Source organism: Pseudophryne corroboree, chromosome 2, assembly GCF_028390025.1.
Source record: "Pseudophryne corroboree isolate aPseCor3 chromosome 2, aPseCor3.hap2, whole genome shotgun sequence".
Lineage (NCBI taxonomy): Eukaryota > Metazoa > Chordata > Amphibia > Anura > Myobatrachidae > Pseudophryne > Pseudophryne corroboree.
In genome coordinates, this window is record NC_086445.1 from 775,716,827 (window position 1) to 775,735,185 (window position 18,359).

The following is an 18,359-nucleotide window of genomic DNA, read 5'->3' on the forward strand; positions in this document are numbered from 1 at the left end:
TTAACCCTAACTCCCCACCCCAAGCTAACCGCCCCACAGCCTAACCCTAAACCTCCCCTCCCACAGCCTAACCCTAACCCTGCCCCATAACCTAACCCTAACCCCCCCACAGCTCTTCTGTGTGGCATGACTGCTGTGGGCATTCTGTGTGGCATGACTACTGTGGGCGTTCTGTGTGGCACGACTACTGTGGGCATTCTGTGTGGCACGACTACTGTGGCCGTTCTGTGTGGCACTACTACTGTGGGCTTTATGTGTATATTAGAGACACTACTATGGGTATTGTGTATAAGGAGCACTACTGTGTATCATAATGTGAATTAGGTACACTACTATTTGGTGTAATATGAATCAGGGGCACTACGTGTAGTATAATGTGAATAAGATTGTAAAACACTGTGTGTGGTGTAATTTTAATTGAGGGAACTATTGTGTGTCCATGCCCCTTCCATGTGAGACCACATCCCTTTGGCATGCACCGTCCCTTTATTACGCATGGGCGCAAATGTATTGTTTGCAGGAGGGCGCCGAACACCCTAGCACCGGCCCTGTGTGCAGATCATAAAACATTGCAGATGTGTGTTAACATCAAATGAATGTACATCTCTCATGCACCTGTATTCAGTCTAATTAGTATGTTCTCAAGTTCAGGGGCATAGCCAGAACTTTGTGGGCCCCATAGCAACATTTTGAAGTGGACCCTGTCCCAATGCCTCTAGAGAGACACCTCTCCACAGCAGTTGTTAACTTTATGCCCCATAATATGGCCCTAGTTAATTTTCTAAACCATAGTAGTGCTTTAGTTAATGTTATATCCTATAATAGTGTCCTAATTTATCTTATGAACCATTGTAGTGCCCTAGATCACGTTATGTCAAATTGTACATATTTTGAATCACAGTACCCCCATTTCACATTATCACTTACAGTGTCCACAGCTCATATTATGACACATTACAGTGTTCCCAGTTCATATTATGCCACACTATAGTGACTTCACTTCATATTGTGCAAAATTATAGTGCTTCAGTTCATATTATGTAACATTATAATCTCCCCCAGTTCATTTTATACCCCATTACAATGAGAATATCCAGCGGCATACCTAGATAAATTGCAGGCCCCAAGGCAAAAGTACCACCCAATGGTGCAAAATGTATATAAAACATATAACTTTGGTAGTGAAGACCCCTCTCATCTCTGGATCCCATACCAACTGCACTGCCTGCACCTGTGTCAGCTATGCCATTGCTCAAGTTGCTTACAATCCTAAATAAAGATGATACATTGATATAGTTCTGTTTAGACTGCAGTGTACACTGTTTTCTGTGCAAACAGGAAAAGCACTGAGGGCCTGATTTGGATTTGTACATACTGTAAACCTGATTGTTTATGCACAAATCTGGTGGTGGGTGCACAGCATAAGACCCGTTCTGTACATTCTATGAACGAGTCCTGCAGGATTGCTTGCTACATACGCCCTTAGCTGCAGCATGATTAATATACTGCAGTCTTTGTAGGACAAAGCAATGGTGGCAAAAAGGAAACTTCTTCAAACCGAGGGCATGTCACCCCATTTTCTAGGAGTGGTGAGTCCAGGCTCTACATTTGCATACGCAGACTTCATGGACCCGAAAAAGAAGTTCTGACTGCCAACAGTCGTGACGGTGATCCGATGATGTATCTTCGGAGACAGCACTCGGAAAGCAGCTTTGTCTTTTTCAACAGATGCCTGGCACTTTAGCTGTAAGATATTGCACAGCCACTTCCCTGGGCCCTGCAATTCTGTACATATCAGAATCTGCCCTGAGATTGCACAATATTGAATACAATATTTGATAGCATGGTACAAATATAGTTTTGGAAACTCTCAGGACCAAAGTAATGTAATCTTTTATCAGTAATAATGAAAACTAATAGTTAGTTGCTATGGACTTAAACTCATATTTTTCACTTGCATTATTTTATTAAAGATGCAACTTTGCATAAATATTTGCATTGTGAAAGAAAAGTCTCAAACAGTTTGACATAGCATTTACTAAAAATATCAGATTTTATATTACTGATATGTCTGCATAGACTCATCTTTATATAACAGTATATACAGCCAGAACAACTAATATAGAGATAGTTATGCACATTATCAACCAAAATGGTCACTTTAGTTATCCTGTATTTGAAAGTACAGTAGTGTAAATTTAAGACTGAATGAGAATTATTTTTTGGCTTGTGAATTTTCAGAGTTAGTAACCATTTTATCCTTACACAAAGAAGAAGAGTAGCAGTTTCCAATAATGACTAATTGCATAGTTTGTTAAACATTACTAAAATATACAGATTTCATTATTTTTCTGCCAAACACAATTCAGCAATCAAACATTTGACCTTATGTAATTTGTGAGATCAAGCTATGATTTTACTGAGCTTTTTACTAAAAATTTACATTTTATTAACTATAAAAATTAACATTAAAACATAGTATTTAAATACAATTGAATTGTGTTGTATTCATTTTAACGGTACTGTAGGTAATTTTACTCATAAAGTATAGTGCATCATAACCTTTGAAAACTCTGTAGCAAGAATTGCATAACTTTTTGAGCGAGTAATATTTTACAAACTAGCAAAGCTAGTATTCCCATTTCTGCACTTAAGAATATCTAAAATACTTATATTTATTTTAAATAGGAAATAAAAGTAACCAATAAGAACACATGCTGAAAATAAAAGACTTTAGGTAAATCTAGTGTCAATACCATAGATGTATAAGAATGGCTGACCCATGTCACAGGGATACACAATACGGTGTAGTAAAAATGGTTGAACTAGAAATCACAAATGCTTGGGTATGGAAAATGTTTTAACCCATGGTAGTAATTCTTTGCCATTCTTTGTAATTCTAGGCAATCCTGGAATACACCTATTTCAGTAGGCTACGTATATAAATGACTTCTGCACACCTCCTCATTGCTTGGACTTAATTGAACCTACTTGGTCAGCAGATATCTAGCTCCAGGTTCCTGGTGTCACTTTGTCCTAGTAGTCATGCTAATCCCTTTGGAATACTATGGAAATCTCATGTACTCCTTTGCAGTCATCAGTTCCCGGCTTTAAGAGCACCAGCTACTCCTGGTTCTTTACTTGGAAATTTCATAATGTATTAGGGTATATGTAAATGGACACTTATATAAATAAAAAATGCTTGGGTATGGAGAATGTTCTACTCCATGCTAGTAATTCTATGATGAAGTTTGGTTTTCTTGGTTCAACATCTTCAGCTCCCCTAATTGCCTCAACAATGTTGAAAATTGGTCTTGATAGGCAATTGCGGGACCCGCAGGTCTCACTGCACTGCAACTCTTGTCTCACATAGCATGGAAAGCATTTTTGGACACTAAATTACTATGCATTTGATGTTGCTAAGAAAGTGCAAGTATATGTTTGCATTCAGTTATAGGGCAGTTGTCTGAGGGGGGCAGTTGTCTGAGTTTGGAAATATACGAAGTTTGGAAATTACAAAGTTAGGAAAATTTAAAAATAACAGTTAAAAAAACAGTTATTCTACATGTATCTCACTGAATATGGACTGATCAGCTTTCTATATCTTTTCATCTCACAGTAATGTGATTTCTCATTGATGATCCCTGCATCTCTGTACATTAAGCCACACACACCCTCAGCTGTATATTCAATGTATGTGATTTCTAATTGAAGATCCCTGCATATCTGTGCATTAAGCTACACACACCCTAGGCTGTGTATTCAATGTGTGGGATTTCTCATTGGCATCTTGCAAACTACAACTTCTAATCTGAATTCACACTAATGTATAATTTAGTAGTGTATGTATATGTATAATATTAGTACTTGCTTGTAGCTGATATTATCTCTTCTGAAGATGTTCAGTGGAGTGGAGTTTACTCTGCATACATGGACTTGTGTTTACTTAACACAGGGTAGTTTAAGTCCTTTGATTAGATGTCCAGATAGCCTTTGTTAATTAGACCTAGTATATGTTTGCATTCAGTTATGAGGCAGTTCTCTGAGGGGCAGTTGTCTGAGTTTGGAAATTACAAAGTTAGGAAAATTTAAAAATAACAGTTAAACCAACAGTTGAACAAACATTGAAAAACATTAGAAACCAGGTAATTTCACCATTTAACTTGCATTTTCCTTATGCACTTACCTATTTATTTATACTTCTATTTAAAAAAATGCCATGTACAGTACCACAAACTATTTTTTCCAAATAGCACTTCATGGTATCCTCTATAAAATGGCAACATCCTTCACTATTTCGGTTATTCATCGCTCCATACACATTGTAGCCTCATTAATCCACTCCCCTCTTATCAACACGCATGAGCTTTTAACCTATCTATGTACACTAACTGTCACATCCTCAACCTGTCACCATAAGAACTATCACACACCTCCCCTAGCTATACCTATCTCTCTCTTTTTCTGTTTCTACTAGCTGGTGACATATCTCCTAATCCAGGTCCCATCCACATACCACACTCACATTCAGCTATTCACAATGGAATATAAATCCAACAAACATTATAAACATCACGTGTCTCCTATCTCCCTCCAAGTCACTAAAATGTGCTTTATGGAATGCACGCTCTGTTTGCAACAAATTAACGTCTATTCATGACCTTTTCATTTAAAAAAAACTCAACATGCTAGCTATAACATAAACATGGCTCACACGATCAGACACGGCTTCCCCGGCAGCACTGTCACATGGTGGCCTTCACTTCACACACACCACAAGGCCTGGTAACAGTAAAGGAGATGGGGTTGGAATACAGTATTACCGTCCAAATTTTACACACAGTTTACCAACTGTTCCTTCACTTGCATTTACGTAATATGAAGTACATTATATTAGGATTTTCACCCCTATCTCTACATGTTGCAGCTATCTATTGCCCACCTGGGCAACCCACAAAGTTTCTGGAAGATTTTTCTGCTTGGCTCCCTCACATTTTATCCTCTGACATCTACACCATCATTATGGGCGATTTAAATATTTATATTTACAGTCCCAATCTCCCCATGCCTCCAAACTACAGTACTCTCTCTTACCTCCTCTCTTGGCCTCTCCCTATGGACTGACTCCCCTACGCATCAGGCGGGCCACTGCCTTGATCTTGTATTCACTAGACTATGCTCTGTTTATGAACTCACGAACACGCCTTTCCCTCTCTAAGATCACAACCTTATCATCTGCATGCTCTCCTCCATTACTTCAAACTCAATGTCCCTGCAGTCTACCAAGCCTCCTCTAACCCACAGGAATATTAATGCTATTAATTTTCAAAAACTATCTACCTCACTGCAACCACTCCTCTCACCAATTTATACATTCACCTCTCCTGAGACTGCTGTATCACACCTTAACCAAACTCTATAAACAGCACTCGATGAAGAGGCTCCGGCTACCAATCACACTTCACGTAGACTTAGATGCCAACCATGGCACTCTAAATACACAAGAAACCTACAAAAACTCTCACGTAAATTAGAATGACAGTGCCGTAAATCTTGTAGTTCATGTGACTTCCTCACATATAAGACCATGTACCACTCTTATGGTAATGCTCTGGACACTGCCAAGCAAACATATTTCCAGTCTCTCATCTCTGCTCAAGCCTTTAACCCCAAGTGACTTATTAATACATTTAAATCACTTCTTGTCCCTCCCTCACCAACCCACCAGCCACTATCAGTGTGCAAGATCGTGCTTCCTATTTCAAGGACAAGTTTGACAAGATCTGAAATTAAATGGTATGCACTCCCACAGCCGGTGACCTGCTCAATTACCTTCCTGAACCCTCTAACATCTTCTCTTCATTTGTTCCCACAAATGAAGATGAAGTATCTGCACTCTTCTTATCTGCCTACTCTACTACCTCTCCCCTTGACTCTATACCCTCACAAATTAGTAAAGCTCTGTCTGCTGTGCTCATCCCAACCATAACTAAAATCTGTAATCTCTCTCTGTCTACTGATACCTTTCTTTCTCTGTACAAGCATGTAGTGATTACTCCCATTCTGAAAAAGTAAAATTCTGACCCTAACTCTCTCTCAAACTATTGTCCCATCTCTCAGCTCCCATGCCCCTCCAAGCTACTTGAGAGACTTGCATATACTTGCCTCACACACTTTCTTAACTCACACAGCTTACTGGACCCATTTCAGTCACGATGTCATGCTCAAAACTCCACAGAGACAGCACTGACTAAGGTAGTGAATGATTTGGTCACTTAAATCTAAAGGCCATTACTCACTACTTATACTCCTTGACCTCTCTGCGGCTTTTGACACTGTTGACCTCTATCTTCTCATACAAACACTACAATCCCTAGGTCTTCAGGACACAGCCCTTTCTTGGTTCTCATCCTACTTATCTAATCACTCCTTCAGTGTTTGTTTCTCTGATTCCACCTCCTCTTCGCTACCTCTCTCAGTTAGAGTACCGCAAGGCTCAGTCTTAGGTCCTCTGCTTTTCTCTATCCATACCACATCTCTTGGCAAACTAATCAACTCTTTCGGATTTCAGTATCATCTGTATCCTCCCTGATTTGTCACAATATGTATTGGGCTGTGTCACTGAATGCCTTTCTGCCATTTCATCTTGGATGACATCTCGCCACCTCAAACTTAATATTTCCAAAACAGAATTAATTATATTTCCACCAGCCAATACTAGTTCTCAACCTGATATCTCTCACTGTTGATAACTCAGCAATCATCTCTACCCCACAAGCTCACTGCCTAGGTGTCATTCTTGACTCTGAATTGTCCTTTGTTCCGCACATTCAATCAGTCTCAAGATCATGTTACTGTACATACATCTTAGAAACATATCCAAAATACGACCATATCTTACACAAGACACAGCAAAAACTCTAATCCATGCTCTCATTATCTCCCGCATTGATTATTGTTATAGCCTCCTGACTGGTCTTCCCAAACATAGGCTCTCACCTCTACAATCAATTTTGAATGCAGCTGCATGGCTAATCTTCCTTGCTAGATGTTCATCGTCTGCAGATCCGCTCTGTCAGTCCATCCATTGGTTACCGGTATTCTACCGTATTAAATATAAAATAATTTTACTTACATACAAGGCTATTAACCAAACTGCACCAACATAGATCTATTCGCTCATCTTAAAATATCTCCCTACCCAACCTCTCCACTCTGCACAAGATCTGCATCTCTCATCCACACGTATTACTTGTTTACACTCAAAATTACAGGACTTTATCCAGGCTTCACCCACTCTGTGGAATGCCCTCCCACGCACAATAAGACTCACCTCTAGTCTCCAAACCTTTAAACATTCCCTGAAAACTCACCTCTTCAGACAAGCCTATCAAATTCCAGACCCACCCACATAACCTTCAGTGCTTCCCTATCTAATTATATCCTCTCTGATCAGTACACAAAACCTCACATATCTTGTCTTTCTTTACTCTCACACCCTCCTGACCGTTGGCCAACATTGCTGGGTGATAATATCATAAAACCCATTATATCTCAGTTATTTTCTGAAGATATTTTCTGAAAATATCCAGGACCCATCAAAAAGGAGATAGCTGCAGATCGTGTCACAAACACCACCAAAACCTAACAAACTAACCAAACTAACCAAACAAACAAACAAACAAACAAACAAACAAACAACCATGGAGCAAGAGATGCTGTGTCATCTATATATGAAGAAATAGATGGTATGTTATTTTGTAGCATCTTTGTAATAAGATTTTTTTTCATATTTCTTGCATTTCCTCCCTTGATTTTAGAGTATTCCTGATCATGTCATTTCTTGCTCTAAATCCACATAGAGAAGCTGCAGCTGTGTTAACCAGCTTCACAGTACTCTCAACAGCCTGTGTAGCATGGAAAGTGCCATATACCCCGTGATGCAAAAGCGACAACATCAGTTCTTCCTCAGACATGTCTCTGAGGATGGGGAGGTGGAGTCACTTTAGTTGTTTCCCAGTCAATTACCTTAGTATAATTTTTGGCTCTCATATATAGTGTAGGAATTTGGAACTGTCCCAAACTTTGTGCTTCTTCATGGGCCCTAGCATTCATAATTATTTTCACAGCCAAACATTCATGCAGTTCATCGAACAGCATACTGACCAAGGTCAATAGGGACCCTAGTGCCAAGAGCTACAGTGCTGCCGGCTAGAGAGGAAAGTGCCCAGACTGAGCCTGGACATGGGCCTCCTCTTCTCTAGATATGCCCTTGCCCTAAACACAATCCCCACAGCCTAACCATATCCCAATTCCCTGCAGCCAAACCCTAATGCAATGGTTGCCAAACTTTTTTGAATCACGGCACCCTAAAGTATAAGAAATTTTTTCACGGCACCCCTAGGACAAAAGTTTATTTTTGAGAAATTTGGTAAGAAATATTAAATGAAGTAACTTGTGTTTATATGTCATCCGTAGGTTCAGTTGTGTGGTGAGGGACAGGATTCACTTTTGTTTATCCATATATTTTAAGATTGACAGCCACCAACAATGGTTTTGACTATTACATTATCCATAAATAATTTGAATTGGTCCTGGAACACCAATCCAAGGCACCCCAGCAAGTGTCCTGAGGTACCCCAGGGTTCCACGGCACACAGTTTGAAAACCACTGCCCTAATATCAACATGCTCGAAAATTCAATGTTGACATTTCACATGTCAACATTGTAAGATAATTGATGCACTGTATGTTGACTTGTTAACAATGTCACATCCTACAGATGGAGCCTCCGGTATCTTGGCTGGCTGAGGCGTTAGTCACGATCAGGCATATGCAGCGTGCATGGGCGCAAGGAGGCTTGCCTAGTCGTAGGAAGGTGCACCTAGTCGTACGGAGGCACACAGTGCATTATCTTTAAGTGTAATAACTGCGATCATCTACCAGATGTCGCTTTTTAAAATCACCATTGTGCATGTGTGTGGTATCCATTAAAATACAATACCGAACTACAGCGTAAGAACTGGTGCGTCTCATTGACGTTAAGAATATATGAGCGTCCAAGTCCCACAGGCAAATTAAAAAACAAATTAAAACAAATTAAAAAACAGTAGTGTATACAGACATAAATGAACGTGTTACAGGTACAGTGTGGTCTTTTGATGTTAGGGATATGTTAGCGTCCAAAAACCGTAGCCATTATGGCATAATCAATACCAAAGGGCTTATGCAGCTGTCATGCAGGAACGTGTCCGAGTGGTGAAGTGTACCGCTTCCCATGCTTAGTGCTTCAGGTTCAATTCCCAAAGTGTGAATGCATGTTAATTTTTTCCTGATAATGTATTATTTTTTTTTATTTTTGTATCAATTGTATTATACCTTCACATTCAATGGAGCCAGAGATGGCATAGGTTTTGCAAGTTACAGGGCAAAGCTGAAGGAGCGTCTCAATACCCTAGCTAAAATACACAGTTCCTGTAGAATGATCAATAAATAAATATAGTGTATACAAACGCGAAACAAGGAGTTTAAGCTACAGTACAGTATGGGTCATTGATGTCAGGGATACAGTTCAGTATGTGAGTGGCCAAATCCCGTAGCCATTAGGGCATAATCTAAAACCAATGGCAAGGGATCAATGCTTACTGTACATTAAGACATGAGCTTGTGTATCTGTCATGAGGTGTGCGCATGCCTTTTTTTCTGACACTTTATTATTATTTTTTCTATTGTAAAATACTGTACCGTACTGTAACTTTACATTCCTTAAAAATACTATATGCACACAGGATTTACATGAATCAGGGCAATGCTGCAGGAGCGTCTCATTACGTTATCTAAAATACACCACGACTACAGTATGTGTTGGGATACAGTAAGTGAGTCCTGTCACCATAAGCTGTCTTCTGTACTGTACAGTACAGCAGATTTGCGTCTGGGATGCATTTGTGTGGTTGTAATTAAAAAAAATTGACATTTAGTGTACACAGTATACAGTATCTCTAATACACATTTCCTGTGGAAAAGACTGTACAGTACAGGACTGTACATGGAGCATTTTCTTTACTGATCCATTTATTTATTTATTTTTCTTCATACTGTACTGAAGCTTCAGTGCACCCTCGGTACACCTCTTTTTTTCATCATGTGCTGTTTGGGGACTAGTTTTTAAAACTGTCATCCTGTCTGCAACTGCAGTGCCACTCCTAGATGGGCCAGGTGTTTGTGCCACACACTTGTGTCACTTAGCTTAGCCATCCAGCGACCTTGGTGCAACATTTAGGCATAAAAACAATATTATGAGGTGTGAGGTGTTCAGAATAGACTGGAAATGAGTGGAAATTAATGTTATTGAGGCTAATAATACCATAGGATCAAAATGACCCCCAAATTCTGTGATTTTTATGTTTTTTTCAAAAATCATCCAGATCCAAAACCAAAACCCGAAAGGGTAGTTTTTGCAAAACTAATCCAGATCCAAACTACAAGCGGGGATCCAGATCCAAAACCAAAGCACAAAACACAAAAAGTGCCTGCTGCACATCTCTACAGTAAATACAGTAGTATACAGTACTATAATATTAATGGCACTACTGTATACTGGAAACTACTGAGGAGGAGAGGGATCTACAGTGGGAGTCACTATTTCAGGTGACTTAAAGGCAAGTAAGCAATGTACTGTAACAAAGCAATGAGGAAGGCTAGTCAGATGCTTGTCTGCAATGGGAGAGGAATCAGCATCAGTAAGCAGTGATCCCTTCACATTGGTTTTTGTGTAGGGGACTTGGGCGCTCATATTGGATGCTTCAGCAGATGAGAGAATAAATACTTTCTGTATAACATGGTATTTATCCAATACCTCCCCCCACCCCCATCCTGCTTCCCCCTTCCCCCTGCTCATTTCACAGACAGTGAGGGAGGTCAGGTTACAAAAAATTGACAACACAGTTCTAATGTATTGTATACAGTAAGTAAATGAAGAGCTGATAATAAGTGCAGACAAAAGCTCTTGTGTCCATTCTCATATAGTACAACACAGATTCTCTAACGTCAATGAAATACAGTATTGCTCGAACACTTACTGTAGTTGCGTCTGCATACACTAATGTATTTTTATATTTATTCATATGTCTATGGGTGTATTTTATATAGCGGAATTAGATGCTCATGAAGCTTTGCCCTGATTTATGTAAATTCTGTGTGCATGTTTCTATTGAATGTGAAGGTACTATTACAGTAGATGACCAAAAAAACTATTTAATAAAGTGTCAAGAAATGTTTTTATTTTTATTATATGCTCATTCTGCGGGACCTCATTGCTGCTGTGTATACAGTATACTGTATTTTAACTAGTGTATAGAGACACTCCTTCAGCAGTGTCCTGATTCTTGCAATATCGATACCATTGCTCACTCCATACAGTTACTGTGGGCTTCCATGAGAAGCTGGGTCATGAGCGACATCCATTTTTTGAACCCTCTCTGTAATTGATTCCGCCTGCTACTGTACTGTATGTGTACCACATGGCACATGGAGCTCGCTTATCCCCATAGCTGCTGTGTATTTTAAATAGTGGAATGTGACGCTTCTGCAGCTGTGTCTTGATTTATGTAAAATCTGTGTGCACACTTCTATTGAATGTGAAGGTACAGTATATTAGTATAGATTACAAAAAAAAGAAAAGTGTCAGAAAAAAATAAACATGTATTCGCCCTTTGGGTATTGAACCTAGGACTTAGCATGGATGCGGCACCCCTCACCCCTTGGACATGAAAGCTCATGATAAATGCACAAGGTCATGTGTTAATGTACTGTAAGCAATGATCCCTTCACATTGGTTTTTGTGTAGGGGACTTGGACGCTCTTATTGGACACTTCATCATACTGTATCCTTATCATTTATGGACCATAGTTTGTAACAAGTTCTACAGTATATCATGATTTGCATCTACATAAACTACAGTATTGCTTTAGTAACACATTTGTTGCATCTGAGTCTGTATACACTAACACGGCAACGGACAAGTGTTTTAACACGTTCGTTTTTGTCTCTATAAACTTTTTCTTTACTCTCTCTGTCTGACCATTGGTCTGTGTGTACAGTATGTAGTACGTACATTCGTCACTGACCATTTGCAAGAGCTTGTAGATCAATCCGCCGCTATTCGCTCTAAAGTACTAGAATAGTGGAGCATTAGCCACCCAGTGGTGGAGATGTGTATTGCATGCTGATTATGTGGTTGTGCCTCAACGCGCCTGTCCGTGATTAAACTCAGCAACCTAAGCTATCACCAACATTGTCATTGTCAACCTTTTGACTACATCCCTTTATTAGTATTACTCACACTACAGGCAAATAACATGCATTGAGTGGAGAGAGTTTACCTGTAGTCAGAGGAGCCAAGTTTTTAAATAACTGGGAACTCTTGTTACCCCCAACCCATATGCGAATACAATCCCATGTATAGACATGGATAGTGACTGATATAGCACAAATATAGAGGGTGCTCATGCACTCACTGTACTCAAATTGCTGGTTACTATGCCTGGAACTAACCAAAAATGACTCCCACATTGTGGTCAGTGCTTACCAGGATCCCTTTTAGCCTACTGCATGCCCAGAACAGTGACACAGAAAAGATTTTCACACCCAGGCCTATATCTGTATATAGAACATTTATACAGTATATAAATAGCAAAGACTGACAGAGCTACTTATGAACAAGTAGACAACAGCATAGTAAAACACAAAACAAAGTGACAAAGTATCTTCATTTGTTAATCAAATTTTTCCTTCCCCTACAGTATTTTGAGCAAAGGACTGATACATTTTTAACCCTTCTGTTTATGTCCAGGTCACCAAGGTACTGAAAAAATAACAACCAAACATTTTTAATTATTACTTTTAACCCTGTGTTTATAAATGTTGTGATGTTACTGAATGCAAGAACATCAAATCAATGTACTGTACTTTCTACTTCAAATCCCCACCTCTCACCAGTGGTGTTAAACTTTCATGGAATAATATAGTCATCTATAATATAGTCATCTAAACTTAGACTTATTGTATGCGCCACAATATGCTTTTCTTGAAACAAAGTGCTGGTCTCCATGTAAGCAACTATGATTTGCTTAGATCAAACAGTGATTCTGTTATACTGTAGAGAAATTTATTGTCCAGAAATAAAGGAATATGAATTGACTCTAATGTGATTAGACCTAATGAAAAAGGATTATCTGGTAACTCTAGTTTTTCAATGGACAAAATGTATTCTCTTTTCTCCAAGTTTAGACTGATGCAATGTAGTAACTAGGTAATGTATTGCACTGCCAACACCGTCGGCACCCCCAAACTGAAGACACTGCCCACACCCCGGCCCAGTAAGTGCACTCTCAGTGTATCTGACCTGCACTGTATTCCGCACTGTATCCGACCCACACTGAATACGACCTGCACTTTATCCATCCCACACTGTATCTCATACTGTACCCAACCCGCACTATATCCAAACCCCACTGTATCCCACACTTTATCTGACCCGCACTGTATCCGATGTGCAGTGTATATGACATGCCTGTATCTCATCTGCATTTCCCTGATTTCTTATGTTTACAATTATCCTGATATTTTCTATCGGTACTGGTTACTGAGCCTACATCCACCCCCTGAATTTCCCCCCCTTACTCCTTCCATTTCCTTCCCTTTACCCTTCCCTGGTCCTTAGTCTTTTTTTGTGTTTGCAGATGTATGTTGCATTTCTTTAGTGTATTCATTTTATATTTGTAAGTGTATATTCTTGGTGTTCATTACTGTTTCATACGGAAGGTTTTATCGGCTGTATGTATGTCTTCATTACTCATTGTATAAGATAATGTTGTATGTACTATACAATATTTCTTTGTTGACTGAACTGCACTGTCTTTTGTTTTGACTGCACAATAATAAAAATATTGTTTTCAAAAGAAAGACACACCAAATAATTACTTTTTAATTAAGAAACACTTTTATCATTTATTAGTCAATCCACAGGGAATATTCCTTTTGGATAGAAGTGTTGTGTATCAAATTAATATGCATAGTCCCCTGGTGTGTCCTATTCACATCATATTCTAAGATGCATTTTCAGGTGAGAAGACATGAGAACACATCTGTACTTCAATATATTTATGATTTAGGCAACAATTATTATTTTATGACTGCAATTGATGTTAATATAACAATTTTAATTATATTTAATTGACCAAATTAACAATTAATTAAATTTGTCATTAACTACTGTACCTCCCTACTGCAGCTTGTTAACAACCACCTCACCAGCTACCTTTCTGACGACTCCCTCTTTGTTCCTTTCCAATCTGGCTTCTGTCCCCTCCACTACACTAAAATTGCTTTGAACAAAGTTAACAATGATCTTCTCTCGCCAAAATCCCTGCCCACTTCTCCCTGATTATCCTCCTGGACCCCATTACAGCCTCTGCTACCAACACTCACCCTCTATTACTGTGCACCCTTTAACCTATTTCTGACACTGTCCTTTTGTGGTGCACCTCTTACTTTTTTCAACTGCTCCTTCTTCATTTCTACCTCTGGTTCCTACTCTCTCCATCCATTCTTTCCATAGGAGTTCCACAGAGCCCGCCCTTTCCTCTTCATACATTCTTCCCGGTTGAACTTATTAATTCTTTCAGCCTCCAGAACCACCTCTATGCCAACAACACTCAATTTTACCTCTAATTCCCTAATCTCTCCCCTTCCCTCCTTTCTTGCCTGTCCAGTTCCTCTCTGCCATTTCTTCCTGGATATCCTCGCACTTTCTCAAACTTGACATGACCAAAACTGAACTCATTGACCTCCCTCCATCTACAGTCTCCTGAATAACAACAATATCTAATCTGTCCCCACACTCCACTGTGAGGACATCACTCCTGATCAAATTCCCTCTACATTCATTCTCTTGCCCATTCCCGTCACTTCAACACTGCAATATTGCTCGCATCAAAACCTCCCTCTCCCAGGATGCCATAAAAAGTATTGTCCTCTCACTGATCATATCTCATCTCGACTACTGTGACCTTCTCCTTAGGCCTCCCCCATTCCAATCTCACTACTCTTCAATCTATACTTAATGCTGACAGACTTGTCTTGCTCTTTCACAGATTCACCTCTGCCTCCCATCTCTGCCAAGCCTTACATGGCCAGCCCTTTTCATATAGAATCCTCTTCAAACTCCTAACCCTCAAATACAATGCCATCTCCAAGTCCACTACTCCCTACATTTCCAACCTCATCTCTATACATACTCCCTCCCACCCTCTTTGGTCAGCCAATGACCATCGCCTTTCACCCACTCTGGTAACCACATCTTACTAACAAATTCAAGATTTCTTCCGTGCTGCCTTCCACCAGTGGAATGACCTCTCTTGTTCTATCATACTATCCCCTAGCCTGCATAGCTTCAAATGGTCATTGAAAACCCACTGTTACAGCGTGCCTGTTTCTTTTGCCTATTATGTCCCAACCAAGTACTACAATCATGCTACCGCATGATTGTATGCAGTATAATCTGGTACAGCTCCAGTGTATACATGCCCTTGCACTTAGGAACCCAGACAGAGGGCCATGATCTGCAAATCACAGTAAACAATCCCTCTACATGATTTGCCACACTTCACAAACATTCACTAGGATTGTATTGGCATAGTATTTAAAATGCTTATATGAATTAAGAGCAATATTGCACCCTATGCCAGCCCTGCCACAAACATATGATGTCATGATGACACTTTAAGGGAGCGGGTTTGATGGCACCATGAAACACAACACTGCCCACAATGTCTATAGGATGCTCCAGGCATTCCATGTACTCTGCAAGTCAAATGAGCCCTGGGCAATCCTTTACTTTTGGGTGTTTAGGAGCATGACTCCAGGACTGGCGATGGGGTTTTGACTCTTGCTTGAATTATTGAAACATCAGTGGGATACTGAAGAAACACAATCAAAAGCAAAGTTACAGTGAATTAAGAGAAGGACCACAAGCCAAGATTTGGTACCCAAAGTTGGTGCATGAGATAAATATAGTGCCATACATGTATGATGTATATGTTGCTGTTACACCCTACACAGTATGATTTTGTTCTGCCTTTGTTAAAAGTTCTATACCTGTTGTTTGCATTTATCCCTATCCTTAACAATGTTTTTTTTCTCTGCTACTATCCTTTATATTAATACACTTTAAGTACTATAGTACTAGATATTTGCCTGGGTGTAATATATTTTCCCATGTCCACAATACTGAGGGCATCTGTGGGTCTGACCATAACCCTGAAGGCACAACTTTTGCTCCAGTAATGCCTAGGCACACTCTTCCCTGGTTGGTCGGGGTAAAGTAAACACAATGTATCCCAGTATCATAATAGGTGTATTTTTTATGTCATTATTATTTTAATTTTTTTTAACCCAGCTTATTCTTAAAATGTTTCTTGGTGTGTCTGAATTTTTAAATTATGCATACAAAAAAATGCATTTTCATGGCCAAATGATGTCTTCCATAATAATATACAAATATTGCAAACAAATTCTACTATAATAATGTCAAATAATATCAAGCAATACAAAATAACAACCATATTTATATATACAAAAGCATTCTGTATGTATAAAGAATATGATTATGCTTTTCTCCACACACAAGTAGAGAAAACAAATATCACTGCTTGAGACCCTCATTAAGCATAATTGAAGATTGCAGTCTAGCTTTAAAAGAATCACAACATGAATAGCAGTTAAAGAAATTGCAAAACTGGATTAAGGCCAAAAAGCTAGTAAATAGAATTCAATTCCACCAATGAAGTAATCAGAAGCGTATTTCAGTCAAGATGACAACTCAAGGGCATAAAGAAGAAAGTTCCCTTTGCATAGAAACATGTTGGCATAAAAATCAAATTTTCAAAAATTTTTAATACAAATGCACTTACAGTACAATATGTCCCTTTTTATAATTTGTCAATATAAAGACAGAATCAAATAATCCCAAGGTCCTGTTTTTGACTTGTTATATGTGTCTACGCACTTCCAACAATTACAATACATACAGTAAAGCTATGAGCTCTATTATCCTGGAGGCACATCACAAAAGGCTACAACGAGACCTTGTACTTTGTTGAATTGGCCTCATTTTTGTATTTGATTGCTATTAGGTCACATAAAATAAAGTCCCAAATAAATCTGTAAAGTACATAGCAAGAACATTTGAACAATATAATAACACAGTAGCTTTAAGTAAATAATTAAAGCATAACAACCAAATTATTTGAATATTGTAAAGGATGTAGCTTCAAATGATTGTTTTAGCTAGATCAAACCATGATTTGCAGGTCTGAATGTCTGTCCAATGATCATCAACTCTGTATTATTGGTACTAGATCATAATGTATAGAGGTACAGTATAAGCAAATAATCAACCTCTGGCCATTGTGATTAAAGAATAAGTGCATTAGCTCATGTGTAGTCACCATTATGGTTTTGGGTTGAATGAACTAATGGATTTGTGAAATAAAGATAAGTCACACTAAAGACAAAGGAATTTAATACATATGTAAGTCACTAAAGTGGATGGTTAAGTGTGGATTTTTAACAGTATAATTAACACTTGTACTACTATTGTGGTTAGTATTTTTTCTGAGATTCCTCATTCATTTTCAAGAGTGTAGCTACTTGCGATGGACTGATGGATTACATGCTGATTTTCAAAAGATTTCCCAAATATCTGACAATGAAAGGAGAAGCAGATATTGTAACTCTATTTCCAAACCTATAGTGACTGACAATATAAAAAACATATTCAATTACAGTAGCTGTCACCAAATGGGGGTGTCAAGTCAGGGAGAAAAATATGCTTCCCCAAAAAAAATCTTAATCCAAATGTACAAACAAATGTACCTCTCTGGCACTGACTTGGGAAGTCACCACTGTAGATATATATATTTTTGAGTGACAACAATAATCAACAACATAGCACCTACTGTAAGTGCCGGTCCCACAATGAAATTGAGAAATTCTGTTAAACTAATATCTAGACCAAAATATTATGACCTCAAATACTCAACCAGCCCTAAGGTTAGCACATCTTCCTCTATTACAGGAAGACAAGAAACTTGAATCATCATCCTCATCATCCTCGTCATAATCATCCTCATCATCATCAGAATGTAATATATGCTTTAATGTTATCTTGGGAAAAGGTAGCAGGTAATTACTTTTCCCACATGGGCACACGCGCCACGCCTAGGGGCGCACATACTTAGACACATGTGCACGTCCTAGTCACATGTACACTTGAAGCTCCTTGCTTGCCGCTAAT